Below are 21,050 nucleotides of genomic sequence, written 5' to 3'. Positions count from 1 at the left end.
CGTTAGCCATGAGTGAAATTGCATCTTGCCCTCTGACGTCCCCTGCTGCTGACGATCCTTGAGCCCTACCATCTCCCGCCTCTGCTCCCTCCTCCTGAACAGGTAACTCTTCTTACCTGTTCACTAGATGCCAGCCCCGTATGCAGCTGTTGTGCTGTACTACTGTACTTTACAAAGTACTGTACTGTAAGATTAAAAATGATTTTTTGGATTTGTCTTTTATGTATTATTTGTGTAAAAAGTATTATAAACCTATTACAGTACAGTACCATACAGCCAATTGTGTTAGTTAGATACCTAGGCTAACTTTTTTGGACTTATGAACAAGTTAAAAACTAGTGCTCTTGGCACAAAATTCTTTCATATTTAGGATTCTTGCTGATTTTATTATCATCTGAGATTCTACATGCTAACTAGGCATGTAGTTAACTAGGCAATGTAATTCTACATGTTAACATACTAACTTCTAATACGGGCTGAGCCTACAGTTATCTGAAGGCTCAACTGATCTGGAACCACCAATATGGCCCCATGGTTCAGATGAGCAACCAACAAGAGAGCCTGCATGACACCTCCCCTAGAGGCTTGAGCATCTCACAGCTTGGAAGGGTAGCTCTGAGGGGGACGACCCAAGAGCAAGAATTCCAAGAGAAAGCTGCCAGTCCTTGAAAAGCTAGACTCATAATTACCCAAATATGATTGGGTAAAGTTACTGGTCAAATCATCTATTTATTCTATTGTCATGAGACACATTCAAGGGAAGAGAAGATAAGTTGAGGTCTTGAAAGGTAACAGTCAAAAACAAAAAATGGTTAAAAGGTACAGTCCCTTTTAACCACCACAGAACAGGCAGAGTGAAAAAGGAAAAGCAAATGAAGACTATTTGGTACAACTTCTTCTCTGTGTGAGTACTTAAGCTAATCAGACAGGACACAATTAGTTAAACACAGCTCAGGGCAAATACCCTGAATGCATTGTGCAGAGTTCAGAAACAGAAAACTTAATCTTTCCCCAACTGTCCCGTAGGGCTGAGATGCTCTACAAAAAGGGCTCATATTGTTTCTTTATGGAGCATTTGAGATAATCTAAAAGAGCGAAGAGTACAAGTTGGTTGGACATATACCAGTTAACACCCTGAACACATGTCCATATATTTTAACCAAAAAAAATTGAAAAAGAATGCATAGGAAAATAATTGTGACATTAGTTTTGTTTTGGTTTTTTTTTTTTGAAAGCTTATAATAATTAGAATAGTTTTTTTTAATTTATAATATTACCCCAATTATGCTTTTGCTTATATGTAAACAAATTGAAGTGTTGCCATTTAATAGCACATGAAAACTCTGGCTTCCCAGGTGGCTCAGTGGTAAAGAATCTGCCTGCCAATGTAGAAGCAGGAGACGGGGGGCTCCATCCCTGGGTTGGGAAGATCCCCTGGAGTAGGAAATGGCAACCTGTCTGGTATTCTTGCCAGGGAAATCCCATGGACAGAGGAGCCTTCGGGCTATAGTCCCTGGGGTCGCAAAAAGTCAGACACAACTGAGCTACAGAGCACGCACACACATATGTGAAAACTCCAAAGTTATTATCTTTTGTTGCTTTTAGAGGAAAGTATACATCCTGAGGGGCTGAGTTTCCAGAGATTAGATGGCAAGACTGGAAACTTCTTAGCTCCTGGAATGTTTAATAGTCTATGCTGGGTCTCAAGCCTCAGAATCTGGCCACCTCCAAGATGGAGTTGTTCAGATGAACCTTAAACACTGCGATACCAAAGACTGGGAAAGAAAGGCTGGGTATTTCTAAGGTTTAGAGGGGATCATGACTTGACTTGGGGATGGACAGCAGCAATTAAAAGAGTGAAAGGGTCCTCAGAATCACGAGAAAAGGACAAGAAGGTTGCAAATATCTTCAATGAGTGATTCTAGATGGCAAATCTAAGTGTGTTTGAAGAGCAAGCAGGAATGGTGGGACCTCCGAATGGGGGTGTGGGGTAGGGACCCTGGAGGCAGGTCAGGAAGCTCTGTGGCTCTGGAAGCCTTAACAAGTCCCCACGCGGAACAGGGCAAGGGACTCTGGGAGGCAGTGTCTAAATAAACTAAAGAACAGAAGTTCTTCATGATTTCCTGGATCACAGAAATGCTGCCATTCTGTTCAAACCTAAGAAAGGTGGGAGCAGATGCAGAAAACAACCAAGATTGGACTTCTGCCATAATGGACAAGAACAGAGTCAAATGAAATTTGATTGTACCCAGTATTAAGAAATGTGAAGGACTTCCCTGGCAGTCCAGTGGTTAGGACTCAGTGCCTTCACTAAAGAGGGCACGGGTTTGATCCCTGGTCAGGGAACTAAGATTCCCACATATGGTGTGGCCAAAAGAAAGAAACATGAGATACTTTTATGTGAAGAGCAATTTAGACCTCTCTCTCTCATATACACACAAGGCATGCACACACATACATACATGTATACACACGTGAAGAAAAGAAGAAAAATACTATAACTATTAACAATTGTTATTTATATGCTATTAAATTATGGCTGATTTTGTTTAATTTTTCAGGGTTTTTTTTGCAGTGAATATATGTTAACTTCAAAAGTGCAAAATATGACAGAAAAAATAGAACCTAATTAGATGACATAAAGCAAAAACCCAAAGTATATATTACTCCCCAGCAGTACCTCTTGATCCGTAATCAGGCACATGGCTCCAAGCAACATTCAATGAGTGAGTTTATATGGTCAAAAATAGAGCAAGAAGACCATAGCCAAAATAGTTCTCCTAAGTAGAGAAGAACTAGCTGCCCAGTGTTTACAAATGTTGGCATAAACAGTGTAACAGCTCTTATTTTAGCAAGCTTACTATCTGTTTTCATTACTTTCAAAAGATGGAAGATTACTCTGAAGCAGACTCTAGAAATGTGTCTTTACTCATATTTCAGTGAAATTAAGCTTTCTATGAAATAAAGAAAACAAATAAAACATTTGGAAAGAGTATACATTTTATATTTTCATCTCTGGAAAAGTTAAGTTCTACGTGAGGCAGAAGGAAGGAGTGAGAATAGGTCAAGATATTGTTTTTTAAAAAATAAGAAAAAGAAGAAAGAGGAAGAATTAATAACTCACTGAGTAGCGACTATAGTTTGGTGCTTAAATGCACTAAATTAGCTGGAATCTTTTTAGGTGTTGCTGAAGTGGGGTGAGAGCATCTTTTATGAAAGTGATATTTCCAACTCATATTATGAACCAAAAAAAAAAACAAATTTCTTTCTCTGAGACTCCAGCAGTGAAAAAGATGAAACAGCACAGAGGAAATAAATATTCTTTTTCATCAAGCAGTGGAAAGCTCAGGGCAGGGGTGGCAAAGAGACTGGGACCAAGGCATAAAAATATGACTGAGTGGCTTCTGCATATACCAACTGAATTTTTAAAGTATATTATCAGGGCAGCTTAACCATGGGGGGAAAAAACACTGATTTAGTTGTTTCTCCAGAAAAACAAAATCAATAGTTTGTTGAGAGAGAGAGATTTGTTTTAAGGAATTAGTTCACATGGTTTGGAGAGCTGACAAGTTCAAAGTCTACAGAGCAGGTCATCAGGTTGGAGACCCATGCAACAGCTGATGCTCCAGACAGAGTCCAAAGTCAGCCTCAAGATTGAATTCCTCCCTCCTCAGGAGACCTCGGTCTTTATTTTAAAGCCTTCAACAGATTGCACAAGCCTCACCCACATTATGGAGAGTAATCTGCTTTACTCAACTGTCTACTGATTTAAATGTTAATCACATCTAAAATCTACCTTCATAGCAACCTCCAGATTGATGTTTGGATATCACAGCCTAGTCAAGTTAACACATAAAATTAACCATCACAAAAACCAAACAAACAAATGCAGAGAGAGCCCAAGAGAAAATAAAAGATGACTGAATCAGAGAATGAAACAGTATATAATGAATATAATTTTTTCTAAGCATACTATTCATTAACAAAATTTGAGGCATCAGTTTGAATATAGCTATTCTATAGTGGACGGAAGTTGAGCTTCTTTTTAAAAAGAAAGGTGTCAGATTCCATCTGTTTTCTGATCAGGTGAATGGTATCTTTTCTCTGAGTCAGCTTTCACTATGATGTTCTGTTTTTCAGAAAAGACCATTAATTCCTGTGGTTACCTTGTTGTTACTGTGATAAATTTAGATTATACCTGTGTCTCAACCAAGACCCTTACCCCACACTTAACCTTATTTTCTTCCTTTCTCTAGCTGCAAACTTTGTCAACAAGTTTGCCAACTTTGTCAACAAAATCAAGTCACTTTGTTTTTCTTTCTCTACTATTTCTCACTTTGTAGCCATATTTATTTTCTTCTCATCTACAATGATTTCCCCTTTTTTTCTGCCTATTCACCAAACATACCAATCCTTGACAGATCAAGTTCCTCTATGAACTCTCGACTATTCTTGCCAACAGTAAGTGCTCAGTAAGTCGTCTCTCTTTACTAAATACTTCATAATATAACATAGTATAAATTATACTTTTGCAATAAATTCAGTTTCATTCATTTTTTCCTATATTTTGGTGATACAAAAAGAGGAACAATAAATATGTCATGCAAGGAATTGCATTCCTGTCCAATGAGAACATAAATGATTTATAGTTACAGAATTGCAAAATTTTATTTTCAATAAGCAAAATCTACTGAACCCATATAATAAATATGTACCAAGAACTGGGCTAGGCTCTTGAGACAAAATGAAAAATGTGATCACAATCCAGTAGGGAAAAATAAAATGAAACAAAAATAAAATGTATTTTCAACATAACATATATACAACACAACTCCGATAAAATAATGAGAAAAATTGTTAGAAATTATCTCACATCAGTTCCTGATTTTAAAGCTGAAGACACCAAGGCTCAGAAAGAAGAAATGCCTTGCCCACAGTCATAGGTATATTTAAGTAGTATTACCTGGGACTGAACACCAAGCCATTCATTAGTTGCTTCAGCTAATTCCAGTCCATGGAAAGAAAAATGTCTATAGTGAGAAGGGTCACCCAAATAGCACAGAAAATCAGTGCAACTCCAGATTCCACCTGAAAAACATCTCATCAGAGTCTCAAACTAGGGACGTTTTTTCTTTTTTTTTGTAGAGAAATGACCCAGTCAAGAACGGTAGAGCATTAATCTCAGCATTAAGGAAGGCCCTGACATCACTGAGATCTTTACCACCAGTGAGTAGCAATTATTTTTGTAGGAGAGGTCCATGTCCAGGGAATTGATTCTCCAGTGCATATGAATATCCACTATTAGCCCCACTTGATAATGGGAGCAGTGCTCCTGCCTGCCGTGGAGGCTACAATGGCCCAATCGAACAGTCTCTCTCCATGCATAAACATGACTCCTGCTATCACTAATGTGAAAGGGTTCCTCAGTGCTGCAGAAAATAGAGCCCACAGTCTTGTGATAAATCTGTCAAATGTGACACGCTCTGTGTGAACAGCACACCGTGGCTGATGAAATGAGCGCCCCGGCGTACAGTACAATAACGTGTCAAAGCACTTCCATGCAGACAGCGCGTCTGAAGCTCCAAGAGACAGATCGGGACCCAGCATATGAGTCATTAGAAGGAACCCAGGTACAAACGTTAATGGACTGCTCTCATTAACATGCCCTTCACCTCCCTTCTCTCCTTGCCTTCTCTTGGTCACCCTCCTAGAACCAAACTCGTAAGTCTGGACAAGGTTTTCTATCATGTTGAGTTGAGAGCACAGCTTATCTGTGGTTTGGGTGGATGAAATACAGACCTATGACCAATCTCTGACTGTCCTTTAACACCAGACCACAGGACAGGCAGTGCCTGACTTTAAAATACTCACAGAACCAGGCTCTCTCCCCTGAGGCTCCCCTGGCCCCCTTTTCACCTCTTTCCTACACCAAGTTGTGATACGGTGACATAATAAGTAATGAACTTTTGGTCTTTGTTCCTGGATCTTAGCGCAGAGCTCCTAAAACCCTTGGAATTTCTTTTTTCTTTCTTTCTTTGTTTTTTGGCCTCATGGCATGTGGGATCTTAGTACCCCAACCAGGGATAGAACCCATGCCCCCTGCATTGGAACCATGGGGTCTTAACCACTGGACCACCAGGCAAGTCCCAACCCTTGGAATTTCTTGAGTGAATAATTTCTTACTATGAATAAGCCCCTTTTAACTACATCTGAATATATGCAAATGAGGTGATTCCTGGAGGGTGGGGGCTGGTTACCAGGGGAACCAACCACATGATTAGATTTTTAGAATTATTCTCCCACCCTGAAACCCCTGGGGGTTTAACAACCAATGGCCAATGATTTAATCAATTATGACCACATAGGAGATCCTCCGTGAGAACCCCTAAATGGCAGGGTCATGAGAGCTTCTGGGCTGGTGAACATATAAGGTGCTAGGGGGGTGGTTTGCCTAGATGGGGCATGGAGGCTCTGTGCCCCTTCCTGTTGTTTGCTCTGTGCATCTCTTCCATTGGGTTGTTCCTGAGCTGTTTTCTTTATAATAAACCAGGTGTTTAGTTGATAAGTTGTGTCTGACGCTTTGCGACCCCATGGACAGCAGCCCACCAGGCTCCTCTGTCCATAGGATTTCCCAGACAAGAATCCTGGAGCGGGTTGCCATTTCCTCCTCCAGGGGACTTTCCCATTCCAGGGATCAGATCTACATCTTCTGCATTGGAGGTGGATTCTTTACCACTGAGCAACTTGGAAAGACCATAATAAACCAGTAATAGTAACTGTTTCCCTGAGTCCTATAAGCCATTCTAGCAAATTATGGAGCCAAGGAAGGGACTTTGGGAACCTTGATTTATAGCTGGTCAGCCAAAAGTATAGGAAGCCTGAGACTTCCCTGGTGGTTAAGAGTCCACCTGCCAATGCAGGAGATGTGGATTCAAACCCTGGTCCGGGAAGATCCCACATGCCTCGGGGCAATTAAGTCCAGGCAGCACAACTACTCAGCCGGAGCTCTAGAGCCCACAGACCACAACTCCTGAGCCCACGTCATGCCACACTATTGAAGCCTAGAGCCCTGCTCCTAACAAGAAAAGCCGCCAAGATGAGAAGCCCGTGCGCTGCAACTAGAGAGTAGCCTCCACTCACTGCAGCTAAAGCCCAAGTGCAGTGATGAAGACCTAGTGTAGCCAAAAAAAAAAAATTTTTTTTAATTAAAAAATATAGGAAGCCTGGACTTGTAATTGACATCTCAAGTAGAGGGGGCTGGTCTTGCGGGGTTGAGCCCTTAACCCATGGGATCAGTGCCAGCTCCAGGTATACAGTATCAGGATAGAATGAAATCCCCAAACACTAAATTGGTGTCTGTAGAGAACTGAAGAACTGCTTGGTGTGAAAAAATCCAAACATTTGGTGTCAGAAGCATGGTGAGAGGTAAGAAAATAGTTTTTCCTTTACACATGTACCCAGGGCCCTCTCACCTCTCTACAAGCCACATCTCAGGAACAACAGGGTCCTATCTGAGCCCCCGCCTCTTTGCCATCTGCCCCATGGCCTGAAGCTTCAATCTCCTTTTTCTCTCACCCTTTGTGGAGATCAGTCCTGGGTGTTCATTGGAAGGACTGATGTTGAAGCTGAAACTCCAATACTTTGGCCACCTCATGCGAAGAGTTGACTCATTGGAAAAGACCCTGATGCTGGGAGGGACTGGAGGCAGGAGAAGGGGCCGACGGAGGATGAGATGGCTGGATGGCATCACCGTCTCGATGGACATTAGTTTGAGTAAACTCCGGGAGTTGGTGATGGACAGGGAGGCCTGGTGTGCTGCGATTCATGGGGTCGCAGAGTCGGACACAACTGAGTGACTGAACTGAACTGACGTTTGTCCTCCTGTGGAGCCTAACTAACAAGTCTTAAAAAAAAGAAAATAACACCATCCCAGAAGAGATAAATGTGCAGATAAATGCAGCCACGGCCACCTGTATAAAAGTCTCTTCAGGTACAAGAACAGAAAGTACATTCCAAAGATGTGAAAGACGAGTGGAAAAGCAAGCGGAGGGTGAAAGACTGATATATGTGCAGGCGACATTTCAGTTCCGCTTCAGCTAAACCGCATTAATGCTACCAGCTTGAGGTTGGCAGCTCTCACACACTTCTGGGAAAGAGTTCTTGCAAGTGATTCACAAAAGTAAATGACAAAGGCAATCTGAAAAAGTCCTTGAAGACTTTTTCTTTAGATACTTATTTATTGTTCATTCCTTCATTTATTAACATAAACTATACTTAAGAGTTCACTGTGCAGATATAGTGCCAGACTCCAGCAGCTTAATGTCTATTGGAGACATCTTTTCCATCCTTAGAGGAAATTATAGTCTACGATCAGGCTCCATACACTTTTTCCTAAAAGACCATATAATGGAATTCTCTATTGGTTCAGTGGTTAGGACTCAATGCTTTCACTGCTGAGGGAGCAGGTTCAAGCTCAGATCAGGGAACTGTAAGATCCTGCAAGTCATGCGGTGTAGCCAAAAAAAAGACCAGACAGTAAACAGTTTAAGCTTTGTAGGTCATCGTGTTTCTGTCGTAATGCCTCAACAGCCAAAGCAGTCATAAATATGTAAGTGTGACTATGTTTCAATAAAACATTTTCTGTGGACACCGAAATTCGCATTTTGTATAATTTTCACATATCACACAATATCAGTCTTCTTTTGACTGTTTTCAGCTACTTAAAAATGGAGGAGGGGCTTCCCTGGTGGCCCAGTGGTTGAGAGTCTGCCTATCAATGCAGAGGATATGGGTTCCATCCCTGGTCTGGGAAGATCCCACATGCCATGCGCTGCAACTACTGAAGCCCACACTCGAGAGCCTGTGTTCTGCAACAAGAGGAGCCACTGCGATGAAGAGCCTGAGCGCTGCAATGAGGAGTAGCCCCAGTCACTGCAACTAAAGTCCTGCACAAAGCAGAGGACCCAGCGCAGCCAGGCACAAAAATATAGGTTACCTGGGAGGATAATTTTTCACCTAATAATTCTAAATAACAGCTATTGAGCTCCTAATTCATCCTTGGCATTATGCTAAGTGCATTCCGTATATAATTCTCACACAGCACCCTGAACGAAGCAGTGCTGTTCTTTTTACTTTATGGATCAGGAACGTTAGGATTGAGGGAGTAGCCTATCCACAAACCCACTGCTCATCAGTGATGAATCTAGGATTTGAATTTCAGTCTGTCTGATTTAACTACAGAGTGGAACAACACTGACTAAACAACATTGTTTCCTATGAACAGATTCACAAGAGACCCAAAGGGCCGGCAAGGTTTTTCTAAAGTTTGGCACTCTACAGGACTGTTTGCTGGTTTAAGAGTCCAGTAGGTGACAGCTGGGCTTACGCTTCTTTTTCAGAAGAAAAAGAAGAAAAAGCTTCTTTTTCATACTATTATATACAGCCAGAATGCTAGGATCTTCTCTGAGTCCTTGTTCCAGCACAAGAGACTGAATTCTACCTTTTTAAAGTAATAATGACCTTATTTATTACCATTCTCAAAGTCTACCCTCATAGGTCAGAATTAGGGTCAAGTCCAAATATTTCACATCTGTGAGTCTGCTAGCTAAAGCATATGAACTTCTTTTTAATAAACAATACAAAGGTTCTCCCCTTAGTCTGGTCAGGCAATTTAATCATGACTTAAATTTTGATGCTGAAGTTTATTAGAATTCTAATATTTAAACTAAAGGAGCAAAGGAAATTTTGTTGCTCAATTAAGTTTTGTCGTCAGAAACGAAGTACTCAATCTATTAACCTGGGTTTTTTTAAATGCTTTTTCTGAGTTACAATTGCATGCTATCGCTTCAGTATTTGTGGTCTGCATATACAGTCATACCTCATTTCATTACACTTCACTTTATTGTGCTTCGCAGATGTCAAATATTTTTACAAATTGAAGGTCTGCAGCAACTCTGCATCAGTCGAGTCTATCGGTGCCATTTTTCTAATATTATCTTTTAATTAAGGTGTGTATGCTATTTTTTAGACATAATGCTATTGCACACTTATGGACTATGGTATAGTGTAAACATAACTTTTATATGCGCTGGGGAACAAAAAGCTTTGTGTGACTAGCTTATTGCAGTACTAACTTTACTGTGGCTATTTGGAACGGAACCTGCAATACCTCCCAGGTTTATGCCTTTACTAGCTTCCATTTTTGGAAGGACTCTGCATCTATTACAAAATAACTGAATACATTGTTTATCATGTTACCCAATATCCCTTACATAGAGATCCAAATGATAGATTTCTTCCAAAACTGTAATCGTCTTTCCAAAATAACTTGTAGCCTCCCTAATTACCATTCAATAAATACCATGCAACCCCCTGGGTTTTCTAGATCATTTCTGTGCCAAACCTATATTGCGCTTTGTCCTTGGTGAATCACAGAGCCAATCTTCATCTTAGCTATGGTTACCAATTAATCGTAAGTTCCTGATAAATGTCTCCTGTTTCTCCAAATCATCTTGGGTATATCTGCTTTTTCTTTTCTTCTTTTTAATGTTTATCTCTACTGTCCAATTGTATTTAGATTCTAGTATCATAAAATATTGCTTCTCCTACAGGGTAAGGCTTCCCTGGTTGCTCAATGGTAAAGAATCCACCTGCCAGTGCAGGAGACTCAGGTTCAGTCTCTGGGTTGAGAAGATGCCCTGGAGAAGGAAATGGCAACCCATTCCAGTATTCTTGCCTGGGAAAACCCATGGACAGGGGAGCCTGGCAGGCTACAGTCTGTGAGGTCACAAAAGTGTGCAATACAACTTAGCGATTAAACAACAACAAGAGCAAAAAGTCAACAGACAACTAGACACTAAGACCGGTGCAGTCTATTTGGTCCTGCTCAAAAATGTCATAAGACGTTTGGTTCAAGCCAAAATGTCCTTGATATTTGATCCTGTACGATACCATTTGGCATGAATCAAATACGATTATGGGTGTTCTGGATAGGACCATATCTCAAGGATCTTAGGTTGTGGATCAAGTGTCTTCTGGACATTTTGGGCAAGACAAAACTTCAAGGATCCTTTGTCATGGACAAAATATCTTACAAACCAAGGGGGTATGGACAGGACAGAATGTCTACTAACCAGATATACAGACGGATGGATAGTTAAATACATTTTCATAATACACATAAATAATACATGCCAGGGATCCCCAATCCCTGGGTCCCAGATGGGTACTGGTCCCTTGCCTGTTAGGAACTGGGCCACACAGCAGGATGCGAGCAGCAGGGCAAGCGAGCAAAGCTTCATCTGTATCTATAACCACTCCCAATTGCTTGCTTTACCTCCTGAGCTCCACTTCCTATCAGGTCAGTGGCAGCATAATAGACGTAATGTGTGTGAATCATCCCCAAACCATTCCACCTTGCCATCTAATGGAAAAAATGATCTTCTATGAAACGTCCCCTGGTGCCAAAGAGGTTGGGAACCACTGATACACAGCCATGGTAGAATGATAAAAAATGAGACCAAAAAGGGGGACTTCATTCATTAGTAAACAATTATATGTACAGAAAGGGAAAGAAAAAAAAAACTCTTCTTCATTGTTAGATTGCTGTTGTTGGTTTTGCCTAGTTGCTAAGTCATATCTGACTTTTTGTGACCTCAAGGACTGCAGCCCACCAGGCTCCTCTGTCCATAGGATTTCCTAGGCAAGAATCCTGGAGTGGGTTGCCATTTCCTTCTCCAGGGGATCTTCCCATCCCAGGGATTGAGCCCGAGTCTCCTGCATTGGCAGGTGGATTCTTACCGCTGAGCCACCAGGGAAGACCTCATTACAAGAGGCTACTTGTTTAAACACTGGCCAGTGTTTGCCAAAAACAGTATGAAAGTATTTGGATAAATATGTCCAAACTATTGGGAAAGCAATTAAAAATATATATCATACTGATTAGTCCCCAAAAGAAAACACAGTGTAAGGCAGTAAATGGAGAACCAGCAATATTTCTGTTTAGCTGAGAATGCTGAGTGTCCAATTAAATAGGAGGTGATGATAATAATATCTGTGTGGCTCTTAGCAAATATGAGATTGTTACCACATATACAGAGGCCTGTATAAATTATTTACTCAATATTCAGACTATACTTGCCAGTCCTTTGCCTTTACATTATCTTGAAATAAAGGCCATATCTTAAAGGGGCTTCCCTGGTGACTTAGAGGTAAAGAATCTGCCTGCAATGCAGGAGACCTGGGTTTGATCCCTGGGTTGGGAAGATTCCTTGAAGAAGGGAATGGCAACCCACTCCAGTATTCTTGCCTGGAGAATCCCATGGACAGAGAAGGCTGGCTGGCTCCAAGTCAGCCTTCTGACTCCCCGGGGTCACAAAGAGTCGGACACAACTGAGCAACTAACACTTTCCACTTTAAAATAAAGACATGAGCGCCAGGTCAATATGATATGTTTGTCACTGATACAGAACTGAGTTTCAAAATATACCCTACCGACAAGTAAGGTCACTTCTACCAAATGGATAGTAGCGATTATTTAAAATAGTAAAAATTTCAATGGGAAGATTTCTTTCAGTTGTAGATAATTATGGAAAGAGTTAAAGCAGATTATCTGCTCACTATACTTATCTAAAATGAAAATATAACATTTAGGGTAATATTAAAGTAGCACAGTCAACTCTAAATATAGGAACAAATAAAGAAATACAGTGAGGAGCAAGGTATTCTAAAAGCCAGAATATATTTAAGTACAATGGAGCACTGCCTCCACTCAACTATTTCATTTATTCAATTAAATAAATTTAACAAGTTTGGCATGTATGGCAATACATGAAGTAATATACTGGACAAGAAGAACACAAAAGCAAATTAAACAGTCTTTGCCTACAATGATTTTGTGAGTTACTGTGCTTTTGTAACCATCTTGGGAACAAATATTCTTTAATATTAGTGTTAGAAGCCTCTGAATCTGAACTTGTCTCCATTCACCCTCTCTTCGATATATACACAGTATGAGTTTGTTTTGTCCATTCTACTTTTTTAGTGTTTTACATGAGATTATTCCTGGGTCGTGGCCAGTTGACAAAAGCCTCCCAGGAAACCTTCCTAACCATGGTCTGCACTTCTGAAGTCAGATGGAAGCACCTCTAGTCACCCAGAAGTGACTCTTATACAAAGACCCTCTTCAAAGGTCAGTAACATCACACTGCATAAACAATGCTAACACGTTCTACACATTAATAATTGCTTTTGTTACTTCAAAGACTTTTTTCCCCTTTTTTAGTCATTTTAAGAATTGTTTTAAAACAAAATTATAGGGTAATCATCCCATACAGTGCAATGGGAAACTTTTGACTTCTTTTGTCATTTCAGGCAACTAAATACACATTTGAGACGCCATTCCTGTATCACAGGTGTGAAGTTACCATGACAAGTAGAAAATCTGTGAATTTCAGAGTTTGAGTAAGGTAAGTTTCTATATCTTTTTCCCCTGTTGACCAGATTAAGTCCTATTTAAATCATTGTCAGCCACATGTCAGATTATCTCAGAAAGCATACACATAGGGAAAAAAATAAGGAAAAAGACAAGAATTTCCAAAACCCTGGGTCAGCTAAAACTATAGTTTAAAATGTGATGGATTCGTTCCATTTGTTATGACTCTGAATTACTCGGCAACACTCTTGGACATGGGCAAAAATGGACAAATACTGAGTTTTTAAATTTGGTCTACTTAATGTCACAGGTTCTGTATAATGTGACAGCACTGCAGAGAGGTACATTGGAAACATACATGTTCTGTCCAACTTTATCCTCATAAAACCCTACTTCAAATATTAAAGGGGAGGCAAATTTGGTGAGTGCCACTGTCCCTATGTGAACCTCTGTAACCTTGTGTATGTAATATAAGATTAATTAGTCTGCACATCATAAAGGTGTTCTGAAGTCTATTTCAAAAGGGATACTGCAGGGTTTTCAGTTCCAGCAATGTGGCCAACTAAGTCTGGAGGTTCTCCCATCACAAACTCTTGGAAAGAGTGTATACAAGAGAACCAGGGCTTCTCTGGTGGTCCAGTGGTTAGGAATGAAAGGGACATCAGTTCAATCCCTGGTCCGGGAAGATCCCACAGGCTGTGGGGCAATTAGGCCCCCATGCCACAATTACTGAGCCTGGGCCCTAGAGCCTGTGCTCCACAAGAGAACCCACTACAAAGAGAAGCCCATTCACTGCAACTAGACAGTAGCCCCCATTCACAGCAACTAGAGAAAGCCCGCACGCAACACCAAAGGCCCTGGATAGCCAAAAATTACATAAATAGATAAATAAAATTAAGGAATAAAAAACAATAACCAAAAGTCTTCTGAATGCTTAGCTGAGCTTTTAGGAGCTGGAAGGTGATCTCTAGAAGCCAGGGGAAAAAAGGAACTGAAAATCAAAGTGGTAGGAAAGAGGAAAACCCTGTGGAGGGGGTTCTACCTTGATTACCTAGTGACTGGATTTTAGTATCCATCTGATGACTGATGGTTAGGCCATCTGCTATGTAAAAAGGGGAGTTAGGAAAGAAATCAACTCAGAAAATTGGGGTTTCTGGAGCAGACACAAGAGAGAGGGAACAAGGAGAAAATGTCTTCCAAAAGGCACAGAGAGAGCAAGAAAGAAGGAAAATTATCTGTCTTTGTCTAGATTCTGCTGGAAAAGCAATTAAAAAAATTCAAAAAGCCCTCATGAGAATGCAAATGCAGATATATTTTCTTCATGGTCAAATATTACCGCTTGGTCTAAGGAACTCCAAGGTGAGAAGGAATGCAAAGCATGGTCATGAACATGGACAGTTGGGCACCCAGGCACTCCCAAAACTCAGACCCAAAGGACTGTCACGGGAAAAACAAGCCCCACCTAACAGATGTGATCATGATGAAAATGTCCAAACGTTAAAAAATGATCAATCCAACATATGTAAGACTAAAAAGGATTTTAAGTGAAAAAACTTCAGATGATAAACTAACAACCAGAAGGTGAATAAAAAATAAGTTTAAAAAAAAACTAATGGCATAACATCCAATTGCCAAGTTACATAGGCTAGAAATGACACTGAAAATGAGCTAATTAGAACACACACAAATAAAACGAATATGATCATTGAAGTTTAAAAACTCAATGGATAAGTAAAAGGACAGGTTAGAAACAGCTGAGAGAATGTGCAAGCTGAAATATGGATCTAAGGAAACTGCACAGAAGAAACGACTGAAATCACAAAGACAGAAAATATTAAAAAGTGATAAAGAGACAAAATAGATAAAGTGAGGAACTCCAGCTTATGTAGTCCCCCCCAACAAAAAAAGATAAAGAAAAGCAATATGCAAGGAGTTAGTGGCTGAAAATTTTTTTTAGAAATAATGAAAAATATAACTCTTCAGATTGAAGATATGTGTCCAATACCTGCAGAGCAGCATAAATAAAAATAAATCCACACTCAGATACATAATTGTGAAAGCAAAGAAAACTAAAAAAAAAAAAAAAAAAGAAAATCAAAACCAACAGAAAGAAGAGTAAATTATCCGCAACAGGATAAAAATTTAGAAGACAACAGACAATAGAGGTCACATGACAATGAAATGATATATCGAAAATATTGTCAAACAAGAGTTTGCATCTAATTAGTCATTTTTTTAAGTGAGAGAAAAATAAACTATATTGTTCAAAAAAAAAAAAAAGGCTAAGGAAATTTACCACTTACAAATAAATACTCACAGAAAGAAGTATGAAAGACATTTAATGAAACAAGAAATTGGACCCAAATGGAAGAAGTGGGATGTGAGAAACAATGGAGAGCAAATTAGTATGCAAGCACTTATTGCATAAAAATATTAACTAACTGTTCTGTAATAAAGGCAAAGTGTAAATTAAAATACTGCACAACAATTACCCACGTATGGTAGCGAGTAGAGGGAGCAAGCTACGAAGAAGTTTAGTTTCTTTTATTGTCTTGAAAAAGTGAGAGATAACATATAACTTCAGGTTAAATATTTTCTGTTCAACTTTTAATGGTAGCATTAAAAAATACAAACAAAATTCTTCTTTTCAAAACCAGTGTAAGGGGAATAATCAGGATAAACAAAATTCAATACACTTAATACATAATAGGAGAAGAGAGAAAAAGGAAGCCAAGAAAAATGTGATGGATAGATAGCATTAAAGTAAGTATTGGGGTGGGGCGGGGGGAATCCAAATAAATTTAAATAGACAAAACCGATAGCTGAAAAATAGTGATTCTCAGATAGTATTTAAAAAACTAAACCCAGAGAGTTAAATTAAACCCTGACACTGCTGATGCCTAGACCCACCATTACTCCTCCCAACCTGAGTTCCTCTAAAGCTGCTGTTAATCACCTGAACACAGAGAACACCCCACCTGTGGAATACCTGGTTCTCCTCTTCTCTGCCTGATGGTTTTGTAAACTTTCTGACCACAAAGAGGATCAAACAGGATATATACAGGAATTAACATCTGGGACAACCCTCAAAGGCATGTATAAATCTCCCAGCCTTCCCAGCCCCAAGGAAAAGATTTCTAAGAACATCTTCGGGGCAACTGAGCCTCAGTTCTCTACTGCGGTTATTTGACTATTTGCACAGACTTCACTGGCTTTTCTCTGATCTCACTTCTCTGATTTTCTTTTGTAAGTTTGCTGGCCTTGCTTCCCCAAATAAACTAGCTGCACCCAAATCTGAGTCACAGGGATTGTTTTGTAGGAAGAAAGCCAGAAATGAAAAAGACAACACTGTAAACAACAAACACATGCAATAAGTTAAAAACAAAGAAATGTAAAAGAGTCTATCAGAAATACTAAATACAAGACCATATGAATGGATAGACAGAATAAAGGATAGATAGTTGACAGACGGACAGATGGATAGGTAAGTGGATGAAGAGAAAGATAGATAAAAACCACTACAGAAAGATGGAAACAATTCTGAATTGTGTGCTCTCGAAAATAAAGTCTCAAATACGCTGTTAAAGAATTCCTAAAATAACCAAAAAATTGAAAAAAAAATAATGATAGGAGATTTTTAAAAGATGCCTTGTAGAAATTAATAGATCACATTGGCTAAAAATTAACAAAGATGAAGCAAATTTAGAGCTTACCTTATATAGATAGAACATATGCTCAGTTGCTAAGTCATGTCAGACTCTTAAGACCCCACGGACTGTAGCCCGCCAGGCTCCTCCGTCCATGGGATTTTCCAGGCAAGAATACTGGAGTGGATTGCCATTTCCTCCTCCAGGGGATCTTCCTGACCCAGGGATCGAACCCAAGTCTCCTGCATTGGCAGGTGGGCTCTTTACCACTGAGCCACCTGGGAAGCCACAGATAGAACATACTAGGTCACAAGTCAAGTTTCAACAAATACTAAAGAGTGTATATTACATGGACTAAGTTCTCTGCAATGCAATAAAATTGAAATAATAATGAAATTATACTAAGTCCTCTCATATGTTTGTTAATTTGAAAAAGTATGCCTAAATTATTTATGAGTCATAGAAGATTTGAAAATGGAATTAGAACAAATGTAAAACTGAATGACAATGAGATATATGTAAAGCAGTACTTTGAAGAAAATTATAATCTTCTTAAATTGATTATACTAACATGAAAGGAAACATTTAAATTAATGAAATAACTATCCAGTTGGAAAAAAATGAACAATGGAATACATTTGAAGAAGACTGAAATAAGAAAAATATAAAATAGGACCAAAATGGTATAAAGAAAAATGAAACATATTAGAATTAATTAGAGCTACATGGTCTGATAGGGTAGCCACTAGCTTTGTGTAGCTTTGTGTATCTCTTGAGCATCTGAAATGTGACTAGTGTGACTGTGGAATTGAATTTTTAATTTAATTTAATTAATTTAAATGTAAATTTAAAACTGAAGCAATATGAATTTTTTATTAAATATTACTGTTTTGATAGGACAAAATGCTAAAACATTTCATTGTTTTAGCAGAACTACATTTTATTGTAACCACTGAAAGTTTATTACCCAGTTTGAGATCTCCTTTCCGTATAAAATACATACCACATTTTGGTGACAATATAAAATGAAGAAAACATCTCACTAATAAATTATATATTGATCACAAGTGAAAAATAACATTTTGATGTATTAAGTAGAATGTATTATTAGAATATAATTTAATAATTATAATTGCAGTTGAAGTTCTTTTTTTCTGTGTTTGAATGTGGCTGCCAGAAAATTTTAAGTTACTTTTGTGGTTCACATTACATTTTTACTAAACAATGATGACTTAACAGAATTTAGCATTATTTCTGAGTATAAGATTAAAATACAAAATGTAATAGCATTTCTATGCAACAAGAAACAATTATAAATAAAACTGCATTATGATACAATTTACAACTGCCACAAACTTATAGAGCACAAGAAGAAAAAGTACTGAAAGACAGGGGTAAAAGGGAAAAAAAATATTCCATATAATTAAAAGCTGACATATGTTAAAAGTACTCTCCAAATAAATATGTAAATTCAGTGTGATTCAATAACATTTCTACAGACTAGACATGAACATTTGGGAGTTGAAAATTTTAAAACATTATTATTTATACCTAGATATAAATCTAATAAAATATGTACAAAATCTGTAGGCTAAAACTGAAACACCAATGAAAGAAAGCAAGGCAACCCTGTATAAAATGGAAAGATATATCATGCTCCTGTACTGGAAGACTTGATGCTATTTACATGAAAATTTTCCTCTAATTGATCTATAAATTCAGTATGATCCTAATCAAAATGTGTCGACAACAGAATCTAAAATACATATGGAAAAACATAAAGGAATCAGAATAGCTGAAACATTTTAAAAAAGAAAGAGTTGGAGAGTTCACCTTATATGAGCTTATGAACTAATATGAAGCTTCAGTTGTCAAACAGTCTAGTATCAAAATAGACCCCCACAAAAATGGCCAATTGATCTTTGTTAGACAAAGAATTTTGTTTGTGTTAATGGAGACACATTCCTGGTTTTTTAAAAAAGGTACCATTCTGGTGAGAGATGTTGATAACAGGGGGAAATTATGCATGGCTGAGAGCAAGGGGGTATATGCAAAATCTCCTGTTGCAAACATAAAACTACTCTGGCGCTCACGCTCAGTCACTTTAGCTGTGTCTGACTGTGCAACCCTATGGACTGTAGCCTGGCAGGCTCCTCTCTCCATGGGATTCTTCAGGCAAGAATACTGGAGTGGGTTGGCATACCCTCCTCCAGGGGATCTTCTCCAGCCAGGGATCGAACCTGTGTCTTCTGCATTGCATATTCTTTACCCATGAACCACCTGGGAAACACTAGAACTACTCTACAAAAATGAAATCTTTCAGAAGAGTACATGGGAGAGGTTCACACCAGTATCTTGAGAGTGGCTTCTTCTGCGGAGGAAGAGAGAAAAAATGAGGGTGGAGGACTTGGGTACATCAGTAGTTCTTGTATCAGAAGAGGGAGAGAGGGAGAGAGAGAAAGAAGAGAGGGGAGCGAGAAAATGGACACTAGATATGGCCAATGTTAAACTTCGAGTTGCATATATTTTCTGTGTTTGAATGTTTTCCTAATATTTAAACAATTTCTTTACAGAAGTATAGCGTTTCATAAATGTGCTAACCATGTCAAAATGGCCTTCCAGAATAGTTCCATTAAAGGGCAACACTTGTTTACTTAAGTGCTTCTGAAAAAATAAACTGTATTGCTGTTTTTTAGATACCCCTTGTTTAAAGATTGGAATACAACACTGAGCTTCAAGCATAAAATGAAAAATTTTTCATGAAGGGAAGGGTAACTGGATCAAGACGAGCTGTATCTATTACGGATCTGTCTCTTCGATGTTTTTACGTCTATTGAATTGTTAGGTACTGTCCTTTATTTTTTCCAGTAAATATCAGATTAATGTTATAAGAATGCTTCTTCATTTGGCCCTAAAGGGCAGAGCCTTAGGTAAAGAAACGAGATTAGAGGTGGAAACTTGAAAAGAAGTCAAGGTTCTAATTGCCTGACTTAGCATAGCTGTTCCCTCGGATGCCCACAATTTATAACAAGTAGTCAGTGCTGCACCCAGGAAAAGATATTCAGAAAGGTCCTCATGCTTTCTTCTCTCCCAGCAAGATGCCATGAATTATTTAATCCTGGAGTTCCTTAAGCTTATTTTTACAAAAAAAAAAAAAGATTTTCATCTATTTTGACAGTTATAGTACATTTTTTTCTTCCAGTGTCTTCACGAAGCTCTTGATATGAAAGCATAGCCTTCCTAGACAACTGTTGTTTGAAATGAAAAGCTGCATGGGTCTTGTCAGCCTCCATCTTACCCTGTTTAACTTTCAGCCTAGAGTTCACAATATGGCCATTCCTATAATGCATTCCATGTTTCCAGATAAGGAAGATTGCTAGCACCGTAAATATCCATCTAAGCCTTCTTACTCATCAACAAAACATGTCGTTTGTAGTACCCACACATCATCAGAACTTTCTCAAGCCTGCCACTATTGCTTTTTCATAATTATATTTTATAATCCTCCTTTACACACGAGAGCTCAATTCACTTCCTCCTACAATGCATTAGCATCCTCTTCAAATCCATTAGTGGTATCGCTAGCTCCACAGCATCGTTCCCTCTTCAAAATATTTTATTATTAAGTTATTGTACTGCGAGCAGGGAGCCTATGAATATTTAAGCAAGGCATTATATGTTTATGTACACTCTGCCAAGACAAATACACACACACACACACACACACACACACACACACCCCTATCTACCCTAATATTTTGGCAGTAGTTTAAAAGCTGCTATGTTTTTTAAGTGAGATGTTTGCTCAAGTTGAAAATGATTGCTGTAAATAAGCAAAGAATCTGCTTGAAATTCTTGATGATTTAAATCTTACCTGTTTCTCAAACTGCAAATAAAATGTCAGCGCTAGTTATTAGCAGGAGTAGGACTAGCCAAACTGACTCCAATGCCCTGAGAAACCCAGAGAGTTC

This window comes from Muntiacus reevesi, chromosome 20 (genome assembly GCF_963930625.1).
Source record: "Muntiacus reevesi chromosome 20, mMunRee1.1, whole genome shotgun sequence".
In the NCBI taxonomy this organism is placed as follows: domain Eukaryota; kingdom Metazoa; phylum Chordata; class Mammalia; order Artiodactyla; family Cervidae; genus Muntiacus; species Muntiacus reevesi.
This window is presented reverse-complemented; position numbering follows the sequence as displayed.